The 18970-nt window shown below is 42.8% G+C and overlaps 1 protein-coding gene across 1 annotated transcript in view; it reads left to right on the top strand.

Moving 5' to 3' along the window:
• The window catches only part of TREM2 (triggering receptor expressed on myeloid cells 2), a 33625-nt gene that overhangs the window by 1493 nt on the left and 13162 nt on the right, over positions 1-18970 (top strand). Inside the window, exon 2 of the mRNA XM_009205111.4 lies at positions 1544-1596. The gene's annotated coding sequence lies outside the window, so the exon portion shown is untranslated. The remainder of the gene's footprint in view (positions 1-1543; positions 1597-18970) is intronic.

Below are 18970 nucleotides of genomic sequence, written 5' to 3'. Positions count from 1 at the left end.
TTTTACAGAGAAAGAAACCGACACTGAGGTGGAATGACTTGCCCTAGACAACACGGCTTGTGGAGCAGAGCCCCTGACCACATGGCTGCCTACTGGTCAGCTGAGCCGAAGGGGACCTCAGGACAGGCTGGAAGCTGGGGAGGGCCTGTGGAGACAACAGGCATGACGGGAGGGATGATTTTCAGGGCAGGAGGTTGGTCTGGGCTCTGACTTTCCTCACCAGGCGGGTCCTTATTCCAAAGCCCCCCAGTCAAGTCCGTCATCCTGGGTGTGGCAGTGGCCATTGTGCTGCTGCTGCTGCTGCTCGTCCTCCTCAGCAACCAGTACCTCTAGAAAGCCCGAGGAAGAGCTAGGAAAGGTGAGTCCTGGTCACTGGCTCTGAGCAGACAGCCAAGTGCTTAGCCATTTCTAAGGCAGCCTGAGAGCCATGAGGACAAGGATTCTTATGCTCATTTTACCAACCAGGAAACTGGGGCCTGAGAGGTAAAGTGGCCAACATCCCCTTGGAGCCCCAAATGGCTTTCCTCCTTTCTGCCAGAGCAACAGCCTGGGCAGCCCTGAGGGTGGTGGACCCGTCATCTTCTAAGGCTCCAGGTCAGCTCACCCAAAGTCAATTCAACTCAGTGCCAATTTGTCTACAACTAGGTGTGCTAGTATCCATTTTGGATCATGTCTTATTGCCATCTTTTAGGTTAAGACTTTTAAAACAAACAAACAAACAAAAAACTGCAGCATCTTGTGTAAGATTTATCAGATTAGTCCCCTTTAATGAATGTTACCTCCTTTCTTGCTGTTTTATGTTGGTTGCTTTGTTTGACATATAGGTACCGTGAGCTTAATAACCCTATACACTGAAGATGTTTCTGTTGACAAGATTGAAATATGGGAGTGGGCCAGAATTATATTGGACTTCATTGGTTTTAATTATTCAAGCTATGAAAATCCAAAGAAATCAGTGGGTTGTAAAATTTTATATATATATTTTTAATCAGTGTAAACTCAATTTAATGGATCACAATAGGATTTTTATAAAAACATAATAGAAGAGCATAATGTCATAATGCTTTACCCATTTTTTTGTTAAACTTTTGTTTTAGGAGTGAGTGTGAATATGTGTCTGGGTGTGAGAGTGTATGAGTGTGTTTGCGTACGTGGTGGTAGGTAAATTGTGAATCACATTGGAGTTCCTGGTTCAAAAAACTGGAAAGACAGTACTACATATAATTTCATCAGCAAATAGATTATACCCAGGTCTAATTTTAAATTTGGAATTTTCAGTGATCTAGAACTGATAATTAAGTTTATGGATTTTATGCACATTAACCGCAGACAGCCAGTTTGTTTTGCTCCTTCGTATCCCTGGACACCACTCTTGCTGGGCACTGGGGACCTCCCCAGGCAGGACATGGCCACTGATCCAGCCCTGGCCTTTTTCCCATCAATGTCCTTTCTGCCCAGCTAGGACCCCAATATCTCCCTCATGTTTCCATAGGAGTTGGGTTGGGAGAGATTCCCTGCTTAACCTTGACTGTCTTCTTTGCAGGCAAGGGTGAATCCTACCATGTTTATGATGACGTCCAAAAGGAGAAAACCACTGTGAGTAAGAATGACCTTTCCCTGGGACAGCAGTACCACAGCTTTCCTGTGCAACTTTATTCCTGTCTTTTTTAATTTCCTGGCTTATACTTACTCTTAGTACCTATTTCCTCTAAACCTTGACTCGCACTGGTGACTACTCATTCTCCTGCTGCCTCGTGCATGGCTTATCTATGTGTTTCCTTTCTCCATGTTTCCCCATTCAAATTTCCTAGAGAAAAAGAGAAGTTGGCTAAACCAGCTTTGCCATTCACCCCTGTGGGAGGCAGCTTTTCATGTCTCACATGTCATGAACCAGCTTGTGGATTGGCTGCCATTGGTCCAGTCAGCTGTGGGGAAGGGTGTCACATGGCAGACAACATGGCTCCCCTAGGATGCTCTCCTAACAGGTGCTAGAGACTGGGCAGTTTCCCTTGGGTAAGTGTGTCTTGTCTAAAGATCTGAGACTCTTGGAATCACAGAATTGCAGAATTCAAACGATCTAAAGTCATCTTGATCAACCCTCTGTATAACATCAGAATCAGCTCTACAAATAACACCCCTACCAAGTGCTCATTTAGCTCAGTGCTACTCAAACTTGAGTGTGCATAAAAACCATTTGAAGAGCTTGTTAAAACAGTTTCCTGGGCCTCACCTAAGACACTGTGCCTTAATACATCTGGCGTGGAGCCTGATGATGCACTTTTAACAAGCTCTGAGGTGATCTGGTGCTACTGGCCTGGGAACTGAAGGAAGAATTCACTGGACAGTGAGCACTTATCAAGTACTCACATGATAAAGAGCTGCTTTACCAGTGATGGGTGACCTCCATGTGGCAAAGACAGCTACCAACCAGCAGGGGCCACCTCCTCCTTAAAGGGATGTGAGGAAGGAGGAGCAAAGCAAAGTCAAGTACTTATCAACTAGAGGGCAGAAGGTTTGAGTCTGAGGCCTGTGATAAGATCATGGAGGAAATTTCTGGACACTTGCCCCCCTGTTCCCCAGGGCCTACTAGGACAGAGTCCAGGTAGATAGGGTCTGAGACCCAGTGCCTCTGAGTAACCCAATTCTCGCCTCCTTCTGGCCATCACTTCCTTTCTGACCAAGGGCTATGAAATCCTGACAGATTGTGCAAGTATTTTATTGGTGCCTATGTCCTTGAGAGACCCCTCCCTTAACTGTCCTCTCAGGACCTCTAAGCCAGGTTGAGGAGTTCTGCCCCTGCCCTAACCCCCAGGCCAGATCCCTCTTCTCTTCCCTGTCCTCCTGATTCAAAATCTCCTCCTACTCATGAGATTCTTATGACCTTGCCAGAAGGAATGCCAGGATGTGGGTAGTGCCTACTGCTCAGGAGTCTCCCTGGCCCTAGCCTTTGCCCTGTCTTTGCCAGGCAGCGTGTGGTGAGGGACCTTCCTTCCCTATGGCCATCCACACAGCTCCATTAAAACTGATTTGGGCTCTCCTGCCTTGCACAGGATCATTATCCAGTCTGCTAGCTGCATCTTACTCAAACAGAGTGGGCTGGGGGCTGCCTCCTGCTTGGCCCACGTATGTTCCAAAGGGCCCTTCTGGAGACAGGGGTCCCCTTTTTATTGTGTATCCCCAAGAAGTGACTTTGAACTCTGGGAACTTCAGGCCAAGTGACCAGAAGTGGTGTCCTGCTACATCAACGGGAAGATTGCTTGGAGTTGCAGATTCATGACTTCCCAATGGTGACCTTAAAGGTCCCTGATTCTAGCTTCTAATGGGACACCAAAACCCTCTCTACAAACCTCAGTAAGGAGTCATGAAGTCTCTGCCTCCATCTGTCAAAGGGCAGGGAGCTCACCATCTCCTCCTTAGGCAGCTGGCTTGTGAATGCTTTTGTCAAATAGGACTTGGCTTGTCCTCAGTCACAGTGAGACATCAGCCTTGTCCACAGGATGAGACAGAGATCGGCTACATTGTGGCCAGAAAGAGATGGGGATGGAGAGGAGAAGGTGGGAGGTTTGAGGTCTGAAGGGCCAGGCTGTGAGGATGAGGTCTTCCTCTGGGAGGAAGGTAGGTAAGCTCCTACTACTTCTGACTGTGACAGCTCTGCTGCCATCATCCACCTTCTAGGGTCCCAGTGTCAAGGATGTGGTTCTGTCCTCAGCCTGTGGCTCCATGGGGACACAAACCATGCAGGCCTGTAGGGCCAGACACTCAGGCTAAGGGAGATGGGGAACAAGAGGGACTGGAGTGTTCTGGGTGTCACCCTGACTCCTGAGGTTCCAGTCCTGCCCTGCCTGCCCTAGTCTCCTCTTGCAAGCTGGATATGACTGCTGAAGGCTAGGCAATTGCTGCACCGGGCCTTTCCACCTGACCTAGCTCTGTTTTAAGAAGGTCACTGGTGTTGAACTGTGGCCTCATTTGACCTCTGGTCCTTCATAGTTATAGGCTCTTGACAGTGCCTTCATGCTTGGTGTATATTTTAGACTACATGCCCACTGGGAGAGCCCATCTCCACCAAATGATCCCTCACTTGGGTTTCCTATCGGCATGGGTCTGGCTGCAGCACCAGGAGCCACCCTCACGAACTGTCAAACCCCAAAGAATTTACCCAGACCTAGAACCCCAACATTATTTATTTTTTATTTTTTGAAACAGAGTCATTCTGTCACCCAGGCTGGAGTACACTGGCATGATCTTGGCTCCCTGTAACCTCCGCCTTACCTTCCAGGTTCAAGCCATTCTCCTGCCTCAGCCTCCCAAGTAGCTGGGACTACAAGTGTGCACCGCCAATCCTGGCTAATTTTTGTATTTTTAGTAGAGATGGGGTTTCACCATGTTGGCCAGGCTGGTCTTGAACTCCTGGCTTCATGTGATCCTCCCGCCTCAGCCTCCCAAAGTGCTGGGATTACAGGGGTGAGCCACCACCCTGGCCAACTCCAACAGTTTTGACTGATCTGTATAAATTACACAAGCATTTAGGGGTGGCTACTGACTGTCAGGCACTGTGCTCAGGGTTGAGGATACAGAGATTAATTCTAGTAAGACAGCATTTATGGAGTGCTTATTATGTGCCAGATTCGTTTTCATGGATTAATGGCTCGAACATCCCTGTAAAGTATTTTACATATGTAGATATTGTGGCACAGAGAGGTTAATTCCCTGAATTCACATAGTTAGTAAATGACGAATTCTAAACTCTGAAGTTTTAACCACTATGCTTCTGGGTCCCTGTTCCCTTAAAGATTTCGTGTGTGTGTGTGTGTGTGTGTGTGTGTATGTGTGTGTGTTGGGGAGATGCGTGGAAAAACAATGACAATATAAAGCACTTATGGCTACAGCTAGAGGAATGTTGAAGGTGCCAGAGGAGGATGGAGAGGATGGAGGAAGCATGACCTTTCCTGACACAAGCCTCCAGGAGGCAAGAGAGGAGAGCAGGGGTGCAGCTGACTCAGCTGGGGAGTTCAAGGGACAAGATTCCCAATTAACCGGTGGCCCCAGACAGGAGGATGTGGGTTCCTCCTCCCCACCCTGCCCCAGGGAAAGAGCTACTCCTGCTACCATCAAAGGCCCGAAGGCACCTTTCCAAAGCTGTGACCTCAGGAATGTACACCTTTTCCTTATCTCAGTACTGGGACATCCTTGTCTACCTCAGGCCCCACAGGAGGGAGATGTGAGGAGAACCAGGACAGGATGGAGAGGGAGAGCTGGCCCTTGACCTTTGGAGTCCCCAGGAGGCTTCAGGCCTATTGTGCATGGCTGAGTGTGTAAGCAGCCTTCTTCTGCCTGCGGGTCGTTCTTCAGGCCACACAGTGGGCCCTCCCTGCACTTCATCTGCCTATGCTCTTGACACATATGACACAATAAGAAAAGATTTTATTCACCAACCTGCGTATTTGACCTTTGGGTGGTTGTTTCAAACTACTGTTTTGAGATAGCTCATTATGCAGCGACAAACAATCAAAATAAATAGCCAAGACAAATGTGAAGAACAAGGCTATAGGGAAAGGAGATGGCTTTACCCCACCAGAATATGGCAACTAGATATTTGACAGAGCAGGCATTATGAATCAGGTGGAAAGAAGAGAATATTTAATGCTGCTGATACAACAGTCTAGCCATGTGGGGAAAAACATAAAATTAGATTCCTACCTTATGTCTTATGCAAAAATAAATTCCAGGTAGGTTATCAACCTAAATGTGAATAGCCCAACAATAAAATGTTTAGACAAAAATATGAGTTGTTTATGACTTCAGGGACCAGAATGATTTTTTTTTCTTTTTTCTTTTTTTTTTTTTTAAAGACGGAGTCTCGCTCTGTCGCCCAGGCAGGAGGTTGCAGTGAGCCGAGATCATGGCTCACTGCAAGCTCCGCACTCCAGGGTTCAAGTGATTCTCATGCATCAGCCTCACAAGTAGCTGGAATTACAGGCACACACCACCATGCCCAGCTAATTTTTTTGTATTTTTTAGTAGAGACGGGGTTTCACCGTGTTAGCCAGGATGGTCTTGATCTCCTGACCTCATGATCCGCCTGCCTTGGCCTCCCAAAGTGCTGGGATTACAGGCTTGAGCCACTGTGCCCGGCCCAGAATGATTTCTTAAGCAAGATCAGGAGCAATAGTGCTCACCTGTAATCCCAACACTTTGGGAGGCTGAAGCCGGTGGATCACTTGAGGCCAGAAGTTTGAGACCAGCCTGGACAACATGGCAAAACCTCATCTCTACTAAAAATACAAAAATTAGCTGGGCATGGTGGTGTGTGCCTGTAATTCCAGCTACTTGTGAGGCTGATGCATGAGAATCACTTGAACCTGGGAGGCAGAGGTTGCAGTGAGCCGAGATCACACCACTGCACTCCAGCCTGGGTAAAAAAACACAAACCATAAAGGGTAAAATAATATGACATATCTGGCTATATTAAAATTGAACACTTTGGTCCAAAGAAGATACCAGAAACAAAGTGAAAGGATGAGCCACCGACAGGAAGAGGCATTTGCAATGCATAGAACTGATTAAAGATTAGTGGCCAAAATTTATGAAGAACTCATTCAAATCTATAAAAAGGACAAACCACTTTCAATTGAGCTATAGGGAGAAACGAAACACAGAAAGTTTAAAAACCAAAGGCACATAGATAATGTGTAACTTCACTAGTAATCAGAAGAATTCAAATCTCAGCTAGATGCAATTATATACAGATTGGTAGGGGGTTTCAAATATGCCTGTAATTATTTAATATATATAATATATATTTATACACAAACGCACACACACACACATAGTCAGAGAGAGAGATGACCTCACATTTTCGAATTCCAAGGAGTCTATGGTAATAATCACAGAAAAAACATATATAGTTCCATGGATGCATTTAGGTAGCCCAGTGGCATTTGTTCTGTAAAATGCATATAAAATCACTTTAGGTATGTGTTGATTGATATCAGGTTTCTATTACATCAGTGATTTATGCAACATGGAGGCAATAACACATGGGAACAGGGAAAAATTTAAACATGGCACTATATACAAATTTTAGTGTTAAGTATGTTTACTATAAAATTCCACCTAATACAATGAAAGAGATAACAAACTTTTCATCTCCTAGATTTGAACCAGTTTTGTTTTTTTCCCTTCATTTTCAAATACAGCAAAATATTAAGGATTGACAAAACTGAGTAATAGGTACAAGTGTTGTATTATTCTCTATACTTCCCTGTGTGCTTAAAATATTTCTAATTTTAAAAAAACAAAAAACAAAAAAACAGCTATTGCAAAAGTCCACACAAGAGCCATAGCCCAGGGTGCTGTAACTTGAGGAAGAGAGAGTGGCACTGAAGAGAGGACTTAAGGTGCCACTACCTGGCTTGAAAATAGAGACGGCCACGAGGATAGCAGAAGCGTGGGGATGGATGTGGGGGAAAGAGGAGTGATGGTCTTCTGTCTGGCGTAGCTGGTGAGAAAGAGGGAAGAATTGAAAACACACGGGGAGGTACTGCCAGTTTGACTAGGAGAAGCCTGGTGACAAGTGAGTGGCAGTGAAAGATAAGTTAGGAGAATCAGTTTGGGGAGGAAGAAAATGAATTTGGGTTTGCATCTGCTTGCAACTGCAAGACAGCTAACCTTAAGAAGCTGCCGATGAGCATCGGGAACTCAAAAGAGACATCAGGACTAGGTCACTTGCTGACCCAGAGGCAAGTGGCCAGAAGAGCTCTGATTTTGGGGGGATACTTTTGTTCAGGTGATGAGAGAAAGAAGAGAATTCCAGCAAGGAGTCAGAGAAGCTACCAGAGAGGCAAAGGACACACCAGTATTCTACAATGTATTAGTTAGGGTTAGCTAGCTGCTGCAATAAAAAATGCTAACAAATTTATTTCTCACTCCCATCACATGGAGGTTGGTGAGGAAGCTCTGCTCTGCTCCATGCATCACTCAGGAACCCAAGTTTCTTTCAGCTAGTGGCTTTCTTGTTCTCTAGAATCTCAGAGCCCTCCACTGCATCCTCTATATCTGGGCAGCAAATGAGAGAAGAGAGAGAGAACATTCAAGATTGCACAGAAGGCTTTATGGGACAACCCTGGAAGTAGCAAACTTGAAATTTCATTTCTTTCAGAACCCCGTCATGTGGCCACCTCTAAGAGCAAGAGAGGTTGGAAGACAGTCTAGCTGTGTTCTCAGGAGGAAATAGTTGGGTGAACAATTACTTGGTCTCTTCCAATAGTCAAAATGTTGTGAAATGAAAGTTCTAAATCCTTTGGGAAGCTTCCCTATAGTACCTAAATTTGGCCTGTCTTCTCTTTCGTAACTGCTACTACTTCTCCTGCCTGAGCTTCTTTCCTCTGAGAATCCTTGCTGCATTTCTCAAAATAAGCTGTGTTCCTCTCCTCTTACAACTATCATATTTGTAACTTATTTGCAAGCTGGACTTTGTAGTAGTCTTGTCTTTCCTGGAGTTTCATTCTAGAAAACTCAGTACACACACACACACACACACACACATCATCATCATCATCATCATCATCATCAGAGTAATCTACAACTTTATTCTGTCCTCCAAGGAAACACGCGAGTTTATGTTCTCAAAGTCCATATTTATCTTGCTGTCAATACCTGGCAGCTACCTTCTCACTCACATCTTCCAATCAAATCTCTCCTCCAACCAGTTTTTCTTGGCTCTTTAATCCTTTGCCCGCCCACTGATAGGTCATCAGTGTCTCCACTGAAGAAGACATGTTTCCTCAGTCAAAACCAGAATTTGCTAAGTTGGGGCTGAGTTAGATGAAAGAGTGGATCCTCCATGTCTCTTCGATCCCTGATATTTTAGGTCTTGTGTTTTAGGAGTTGTGATATTTGAGGCTATGGTGATGGTTTGGAGATCCAGGGCATGAGATTGACTAAAAGTGGGTTTGTTACATAACAGTAGCCTTGTAACACAAAAGTAGTGAATCAAGAGCTAAGGCGAGTAAGCTCACTGTATCTGTTGAAGGATTGAGACTGGCTTCTCAGTGTTTCACAAAACATTAATTTTTCAAGAGATATTAATAAGTGTTATGTGAACTTACTAGGACCATGCTACTAATATATTTTCTCCAAATATTTTTAATGTAAGGAAAAATAAGCCGTGTTTATTACAATTTGCAAGAACCAACTTTTAGAAACTCTTTTAATATCTGTTAATAAGAGGATAATTAAATAAATTGCTATATCCACACCAAGGAGTCACACACAGACATTATAAAGAATGAAGTAAGCCTATATTTGTTGATATGGAAAGATGTCCCCGATATATCAAATGGGAAAAATGCAAGCCCTAAAATGAGCTTATTTGTATGTGTGTGTGTGAGAGTGTGTGTGCACACTCATGTATGTACAACCACAGAAAAAAGTCTAGGTCAACAAGCACCAAAATATTAGTAGTAGTGATTCTCTCTGGGGAATGGGATTTGAAGAGTGGAAGAAAATTCCACTCTTAATAAAATTGTTAACAGGTCTGGCTCTGGAGCCAGACTACCTAGGTTTAAACCTAAGTTCCACCTTTCACTAGTTGGGTGATCCTGGACAAGTTATTTAATATCTCTGAGTCTCAGTTACCTGGAAAAATAATATTACCTGCCTCACAGATAATGGTGTAATATATTACTCATAAATGTGTTAATACAATATGCATTACAATATTAACACATACTATATTAATATATTAACATCAATATAATACATTGATTTATAATGATGCTCTAAATGCTTTATGTAAAATGTTTAGAACAATACCTAGCATATATTTAGCACTCAATAAGTGTTTTCAGTGGGAAAATTATGGACAACTTTTACCTTTTTAGAGTGGATTTTTATGTATTTTTCACAGAAAAAGTCATTAAATATGGTTTTTAAAAGATTTTGAAAATGCTCAACACATGTTATACAGTTAATAGTGTTAAATTAAGCCTGACCAACATGGTGAAACCCAATCTCTACTAAAAATACAAAAATTAGTTGGGCGCCTGTAATCCCAGCTGCTTGGGAGGCTGAGGCAGGAGAATTGTTTGAACCCAGGAGGTGGAGGATGCTGAGATCGTGCCATTGCACTTTAGTCTGGGCAACAGGGAGAGACCTGGGTGACAGCGTGAGACTCTGTCTCAAAAAAAAAAAAAAAAAAAAAAAAAAAAAAGAAGTACTTACCAAGTAACTATTGATATCACTGATGTATGTCATCTCCTTAGTAAGTGCTATTATGCCTTGAGTCATAATTTTAAGACACAGGTCTTTAAAAATTAGTTAACAGTTCTAAGTTATTTTTAAAATTCTGCTTCAAAGCATTGGAGAATCAAATTTTTATACTAACTGATTTGTCTTAAGGACTATTTTTGCTTTCTACTCTAATTCAGGCGTAAGTTGTAACTCCAGAGCGCCTGTTGATGTTGTGAAAATTTAGAATAGTTTTAAAAGGGTTTCATGGTTAAATAATACTAGGATGCACATTGGTTTCAGGATGTTTTTCTTGTTTGGTCCCGAGCTGCCCAGTGTGCTGTGGGTGTAAAGGGAAGGACTTGTGACCTAGCTTAGATGAAGACATTCCAGGGAAACAGCACCACCATCTATGGGGTCCACTAGTGCTATTCCACTAGTGGGAATTGGACCCTCTGATACAGGAGGTAGAAAAAAGCTATTTAGCATTTTTTCATGTGCCTGTTGGCTGCATAAATGTCTTCTTTTGAGAAGTGTCTGTTCATATCCTTTGCCCATTTTTTGGTGGGATTGTTTGATTTTTTTCTTGTAAATTTGTTTAAGTTCTTTGTAGATTCTGGATATTAGCCCTTTGTCAGATGGGTAGATTGTAAAAATTTTCTCCCATTCTGTAGGTTGCCTGTTCACTTTGATGGTAGTTTCTTTTGCTGTGCAGAAGCTCTTTAGTTTAATTAGACCCCATTTGTCAGTTTTGGCTTTTCAGAGAAATGCAAATCAAAACTGCAATGAGATACCATCTCACAACAGTTAGAATGGTGATCATTAAAAAGTCAGGAAATATGCCGGGCGCGGTGGCTCACATCTGTAATCCCAGCACTTTGGGAGGCCCAAGTGGGTGGAGATTGGGACCATCCTCGCTAACACAGTGAAACCCCGTCTCTACTAAAAATACAAAAAAAAAAAAAAAAAATTAGCCGGGCATGGTGGTAGCTGCCTGTAGTCCCAGCTACTCAGGAGGCTGAGGCAGGAGAATGGCGTGAACCTGGGAGGCGGAGCTTGCAGTGAGTTGAGATTGCACCACTGCACTCCAGCCTGGGGAGACTCCGTTTCAAAAAAAAAAAAAAAAAAGTCAGGAAACAACAGGTGCTGGTGAGGATGTGGGGAAATAGGAACGCTTTCACACTGTTGGTGGGACTGTAAAGTAGTTCAACCATTGTGGAAGAAAGTGTGGCAATTCCTCAAGGATCTAGAACTAGAAATACCATTTGACCCAGCCATCCCATTACTGGGTATATACCCAAAGGATCATAAATCATGCTGCTATAAAGACACATGCACATGTATGTTTATTGCAGCACTATTCACAATAGCAAAGACTTGGAATCAACCCAAATGTCCATCAGTGACAGACCGGATTAAGAAAGTGTGGCACATATACACCATGGAATACTATGCAGCCATAAAAAAGGATGAGTTCGTGTCCTTTGTAGGGACATGGATGCAGCTGGAAACCATCATTCTGAGCAAACTATCGCAAGGACAGCAAACCAAACACCACATATTCTCACTCATAGGTGGGAATTGAACAATGAGAACACTTGGACACAGGGTGGGGAACATCACACAGCAGAGTTGTGGGGTGGGGGGAGGGTAGAGGGATAGCAATAGGAGATATACCTAATGTAAATGAAGAGTTAATGGGTGCAGCACTCCAACTTGGTACATGTATACATATGTAACAAACCTGCACATTGTGCACATATACCCTAGAACTTAAAGTATAATTTAAAAAAAAAAGAAAGAAAGAAAAGAAAAAAGCTATTTAGGCAGATAGTGAGGGCAAAGAGTCCTTGGCTGAACTTCACTTCTAACAAAAAACAACCCAAGAAATCACTTCTTTTCTAACAAAGAGCAGCCTGAAAGATTGGGCTGCAAACATAGATAAAGAAGCTGGAAGCTGGCACAGGGGGATGGCTGTAGCTGCACAGATAAAAAGGGCTACCTGGGGCCAGGCGTGGTCACCATGGGGGTTCTACCTCATGTTTTTTTAAGCACATGCCAAGTAAGAAAGAAATAAGCAACTTGGAGTAGCTCAGGCTAAGGACCCACCTGCATAATAAAAGATTGGGGTGGGGGCTGGCAGAGATTCATGCCCTATGCAGATGGCACACCGAGTCCTAACTGGTTTTCCATGCTTCATGTAGATCAGATACTGCCTCCCCACTAGCTCATCGGCAAAAACCCCTGAATTTCACTGTGGGCCAGCAACCCTTTTGCTGGGACCCCTCTCTGTATGAGAGAGCTGTCCTCTTTTCTTTTCTCCTATTGAATTTCTGCTCTAAACTTCACCTTTGTGTCTTCGTGCCCTTGATTTCCTTGGCTGGGAGGCCAAGAACTCTGGGTGTCACCCCAGACAACAAGGCCACTTCACCTCCTTGGCAAAACTGTTTTCTTTCTCTTCAGAGAGGCAGTAATTCTCTAACAATCCTCTTTCCTTTTGAAGGTGTTAAAAGCTTCCAGCCATGGCAGGACCCATCTTCATTGGCAGATCTCTGTGGTCAAAGTGTTGGTGCCCATTTGCACCTTGATGGGCATCCTGACTTCTCAGCTCACCCTAAGACCAGAAGCCAAAATAAGCCTTTCTGGCTGAGATGCTCTGACACATATATGTTCCAAATTCCTTCTGGTAACTCATTTGAGGATCTCCTTTCACTTTCCCAACCCGAGGTATTGATCTAGAATTCAGCCACTACAGATTTACAATATCAGCAGCACGTCCATATCCAGCAACAGAGAGGCAGCGCCTTCCTGGCACCAGCATGGTGCCTGGCACATAGTAGGTGCTTAATGGAATAAATGATTGTGTCACTTGGGAGAGCTACTCCAGGCTCTCCCACTTTATCCAGTAAGAGTGATAAGAATAAGGTAGCTGTAGGCCAAGCTTCAAAACAGATGCATGCACAATGGGTTTAACTGCTGATAATTTAAATGAGGTTCTTTTAAAAATGGGTAAGGATAAGGGAACCAGCAGGGGATGGTGATGCATCCAAATACAGAAAGCTGTTAACGCCCCTGGGCTTGAAAGAACAGGGAGGGAGAATTCTCTTACTGGAGCCAAGTGAGAGCTGGAGCCATGGAGGAGCCATCAATAGGAGTTGTGGCCATAGAGGAAATCAGCCACTGTCTGAACCACATGAAAGCATGGACAAGGTAGGGAGAAACAAACACCACAACTTATTTCTCTTCCTATGTTCCAAGCTCCTTTTGATGTCTCTTTGGCCAGGCCCAGCAGTAAGCCTGGTCATAGAGTCCAGAGGTATCAGTCTCCCAGGGACAGAGCAGGACTGAGCAGGGCACAGCATGGGTTGGGGTGGGAGCAAGCATGAAGAACTATCACAGTGGTCACCCATGTCAAAGGCAGAAGAAAAGCTTAAGAGATGCCAGAGCTGGGAGGAGGCCATTCATGACTTTCTAGGGAGCACATACACAGGAGCAATTGAAGACCGTGAATAAAAAGTTGTCTGGGCTGGGCATGGTGTCTCACACCTGTAATCCTAGACCTTTGTGAGGCTGAGATGGGCAGATTGCTTGATCCCAGGAGTTTGAGACCAGCCTGAACAACATGGTAAAACCCCGTCTCTACAAAAATACAAAAATTAGCCAGGCGTGGTGGGACATACCTGTAGTCTCAGCTATTCAGGAGGCTGAGATGTGGGAGGATTGCTTGAACCCAGGAGGTCAAGGCTGCCGTGAGCCGTGATGGCGCCACTGCACTGCAAAAAACAGGATTCCAAGAGCTTCCAGCTTGCTGAGTAGGTGGAGGTGCCTCGAGCGTGGTGTGCCCAGAAAGGGCATGGAAGACTACTTGGATTAGCCCAAAGGACTGAAGAACTACATTGGTCACAGATAGAATATTCTGACCAGGCACGACGGTTCGTGTCTGAAATCACAGCACTTTGGGAGGCCAAGATGGGAAGATTGCTTGAGGCAAGGAATTTGAGACCAGCCTGGGCAATATGGTGAAATCCCATTGCTGCAAAAAAATTTAAAAGTTAGCTGAGCATGATGACACACACCTGTAGTCCTATTTACTCAGGAAGCTGAGGCAGGAGAATTGCTTGAGCTCAGGAGGTTGAGGCTGCAGTGAGCCATAATCACACCACTGCACTGCAGCCTGGGTGACAGAGTGAGACCTTGTCTCTTAAAAAAAAAAAAAAAGGAATAATCTGAAAATCAGTAACAATACTAACTATAATAGATTTTATATATCAAATATGTCTAAATCACTCATTTATAATTATACTAAAAATGAAAATCGAATTAGTCATAATTGAAGAGTACTAATGAACTAATGCATAATTTTAAAAACATGTTAATTAAAGAATAAAGCATTCCTCTTGCCCTTCTTGTACAGGCCAAACGATGGGTGAGAGTAAGTATACTTTCCTTATCCATATCAAAAAGGAATGATCAACTTTGCAACCTCAAATGAATTAGTGGATCTGGGTGTTGAGCAAGAACAGCTGCCAGCAGGACAGAAAGAGCACCCTTCCATATCAGGTGCCTCCAGGTGGAAGAATATACCGCTGCTTGTGAAGTATTTGCCAAAAGAAAAAAGTCTGAAAAGCCTCTATAGCTAAGAATCAATTTATAGAAAATACAGGGCTCAGAGGAGAAAGCTAAGCAATACTGTGGGGATCAATCAGCAAACTTCATATCACAGGAAATTCTACAGGACAAACAATCTGGTTTCTTCAACAAATAAATTGCAAGGGAAGATAAAGATGAAGGGGGAAACTACAGATTAAAACAGACCTAAAAAGCTGGGCACAGTGGCTCACAGCTGTAATCCCAGCACTTTGGGAGGACGAGGAAGGCAAATTTCCTGAGCTCAGAAGTTCAAGACCAGCCTGGGCAATATGGTGAGACCCTGTCTTCTACTAAAATACAAAAACTTAGCAGGACACAGATTACATCTGTAATCCCAGCTACTTGGGAGGCTGAGGCAGGAGAATTGCTTGAACCCGAGAGGCGGAGGTTGCAGTGAGCTGAGATCGCACCACTGCACTCCAGCCTGGGTGACAGAGCAAGACTGTCAAAAAAACAAAACAAAACAGAACAAAACAAAAAGAGAAAAAAAACCCAAAAAACAAATAAACAAATAAAATAAAACTGACCTAAAAGACATATTGACCAATTGCAACATGCAGACTTCTTTGGATCTAATTTATTATTATTATTATTATTTTATTATACTTTATGTTCTAGGGTATATGTGAACAATGTGCAGGTTTGTTACATACGTATACATGTGCTAAGTTGGTGTGCTGCACCCATTAACTCTTCATTTACATTAGGTATATCTCCTATTGCTATCCCTCCCCCGTCCCCCCACCCCACAACAGGCCCCGGTGTGTGATGTTCCCCTTCCTGTGTCCAAGTGATCTCATTGTTCAATTCCCACCTATGAGTGAGAACATGTGGTGTTTGGTTTTCTGTTCTTGTGATAGTTTGCTGAGAATGATGGTTTCCAGCTGCATCCATGTCCCTTGCCAAAGACAATTTAAATCCTATCCTTTTGCTATGGCTGCATAGTATTCCATGGTGTATATGTGCCACACTTTCTTAATCCGGGTCTGTCACTGATGGACATTTGGGTTGATTCCAAGTCTTGCTATTAGGGAATAGTGCTGCAATAAACATACATGCATGTGTCTTATAGCAGCATGATTTATAATCCTTGGGTATATGATACCCAGTAATGGGATGGCTGGGTCAAATGGTACTTAGTTCTCCTAGATCTTTGAGGAATCGCCACACTGTTTTCCACAATGGTTGAACTAGTTTTACAGTCCCACCAACAGTGTAAAAGTGTTCCCATTTCTCCACATCCCTCTCCAGCACCTGTTGTTTCCCCTTGACTTTTAATGATTGTTATTCTAACTGGTGTGAGATGGTATCTCACAGATTCGGCCTCTGATGGTGAGTGATTTGTGAGCATTTTTCATGTGTCTGTTCGCTGCATAAATGTCTTCTTTGAGAAGTGGTCTGTTCATATCCTTTGCCCACTTTTGATGGGGTTGTTTGTTTTTTCTTGTAAATTTGTTTGAGTTCTTTTGTAGGTTCTGGATATTAGCCCTTTGTCAGATGAGTAGATCAAAAAATTTTCTCCATTCTGTAGGGCGCTCCTGTTCACTCTGGATGGTAGTTTCCTTTTGTTGTGCAGAAGCTCTTTAGTTTAGTTAGATCCCATTTGTCACCCAGGCTTTCATGCTATTGCTTTTGGTGTTTTAGACATGAAGTCCCTTTCCTTGCCCGCCTATTGTCCTGAATGGTATTGCTCTGCTCTTTCTAGGGTTTTATGGTTTTAGGGTCTAACATTTAAGCCTCTAATTCATCTTGAATTAATTTTTGTATAAGGAATAAGGAAGGGATACAGTTTCAGCTTTCTATTTATGGCTAGCCAGTTTTCCCAGCACCATTTATTACTTAGGGAATCCTTTTCCCCATTTCTTGTTTTTGCTGTGGTTTGTCAAAGATCACGGTTGTAGATGAGTGGTATTATTTGAGGGCTTTATTCTGTTCCACTGGTCTATATATCTCTGTTTTGGTACCAGTACCATGCTGTTTTGTTACTGTAGCCTTGTAGTATAGTTTGAAGTCAGGTAGCTTGATGCCTCCAGCTTTGTCTTGACTTAGAATTGTCTTGGCAATGTGGGCTCTTTTTGGTTCCATACATGAACTTTTAAAGTAGTTTTTTCCAATTCTGTGAAGAACATCATTGGTGTGTAGCTTAATGGGATGCACTGGACCCAAATTACCTTGGGCAGTATGGGCATTTTCATGATATTGGTTCTTCCTACCCATGAGCATGGAATGTTCTTCCATTTGTTTGTGTCCTCGTTTCTTATTTCATTGAGCAGTGGTTTGCAGTTCTCTGAAGAGGTCCTTCTACATCCCTTTGTAAGTTGGATCTAAGTATTTTATTCTGTTTGAAGCAATGGTGAATGGGAGTTCATTCATATTTGGCTCTCTGTTTGTCTGCTATTATTGGTGTATGGGAGAATGCTTGTGATTTTTGCACATTGATTTTGTATCCTGAGATTCTTGCTGAAGTTGTTTATCAGCTTAAGGAGATTTTAATAGATGATGGGGTTTCTAAATATATATAATCATGTCATCTGCAAAACAGGGACAATTTGACTTCTTCTTTTCCTAATTGAATACCTTTTATTTCTTTCTTCTTGCCTGATTGCCCTAGCCAGAACTTCAACACCATGTTGAATAGAGTGGTGAGAGAGGCATCCTGTCTTGTGCCAGTTTTTATAAAGGAATGCTTCCATTTTGCCCATTCAGTATGATATTGGCTGTGGGTTTGTCATAAATAGCTCTTATTATTTTGAGATACATTCTATCAATACCGAATTTATTGACAGTTTTAGCATGAAGGCTGCTGAATCTTGTCAAAGGCCTTTCTGGATCTATCGATAATCATGTGGTTTTTGTCTTTAGTTCTGCTTCTATATGCTGGATTACGCTTATTAATTTGTGCATGTTGAACCAGCCTTGCATCACAGGGATGAAGCCCACTTGATCATGGTGGATAAGCTTTTGATGTGCTGCTGGATTCGGGTTTGCCAAGTATTTTATTGAGGATTTTGCATTGATGTTCATCAGATATTGGTCTGGGGTAAATTCCTTTTTTGTTGTGTCTCTGCCAGGCTTTGGTATCAGGATGATGTTGGCCTCATAAAATGAGTTAGAGGATTCCCCTTTTCTCTTGATTGAATAGTTTTGTGAAGGAATGGTACCATCTCCTCCCTTGTACCTCTTGGTAGAATAAGGCTGTGAATCCGTGTGGTTCTGGACCTTTTGGTTGGTGGCTATTAATTATTGCCTCACTCTCAGAGCCTGCCATGGTCTATTCAGGGGATTCAACTCTTCCTGGTTTAGTCTTGGGAGTGTATGTGTCCAGGAATTTATCCATTTCTTCTAGGTTTTCTAGTTTATTTTAATAGAGGTGTTTAGTATAGTATATTCTCTGATGGTGGTTTGCATTTCTTTTGTGGGTCAGGTGATATCCCCTTTATCATTTTTTATTGCATCTATTTGATTCTTCTCTTTTTCTTCTTCATTAGTCTTATATGTCTATCAATTTTGTTGATCTTTTTTTCAAAAATCAGTTCCTGGATTCATTGATTTTTTTGAAGGATTTTGTAAGGTTCTATTCTTCAGTTCTGCTCTGATCTTAGTTATTTCTTGCCTTCTGCTAGCTTCTTTTGAACAGCTTCTTGCTCTTGTTTCTCTAGTTCTGTTAATTGTGATGTCAGGTGTCAATTTTTAGATATTTTCTGCTTTCTCTCTTGTGGGTATTAGTGCTATAAATTTCCCAGTACACACTGTTTTAAATGTGTCCCAGAGATTCTGGTATGTTGTATCTCATCGGTTTCAAAGAACATCTTTATTTCTGCCTTCATTTCGTTACGCACTCCAGTGTCATTCAGGAGCAGGCTGTTCAGTTTCCATGTAGTTGAGCGGTTTTGATTGAGTTTCTTAGTCCTGAGTCTAGTTTGATTGCACTGTGTCTGAGAGAGTTTGTTATAATTTTGGTTCTTTACATTTTCTGAGGAGTACTTGCATTTCCAACTATGTGGTCAATTTGGAATAAGTGTGATGTGGTGCTGAGAAGAATGTATATTCTGTTGATTTGGGTTGAGAGTTCTGTAGACGTTCATTAGGTCTG

Source organism: Papio anubis, chromosome 6, assembly GCF_008728515.1.
Source record: "Papio anubis isolate 15944 chromosome 6, Panubis1.0, whole genome shotgun sequence".
In the NCBI taxonomy this organism is placed as follows: Eukaryota; Metazoa; Chordata; class Mammalia; order Primates; family Cercopithecidae; genus Papio; species Papio anubis.
The sequence above is the reverse complement of the archived record's forward strand: the minus strand, read 5'-3'. Positions and strand labels throughout refer to the sequence as shown.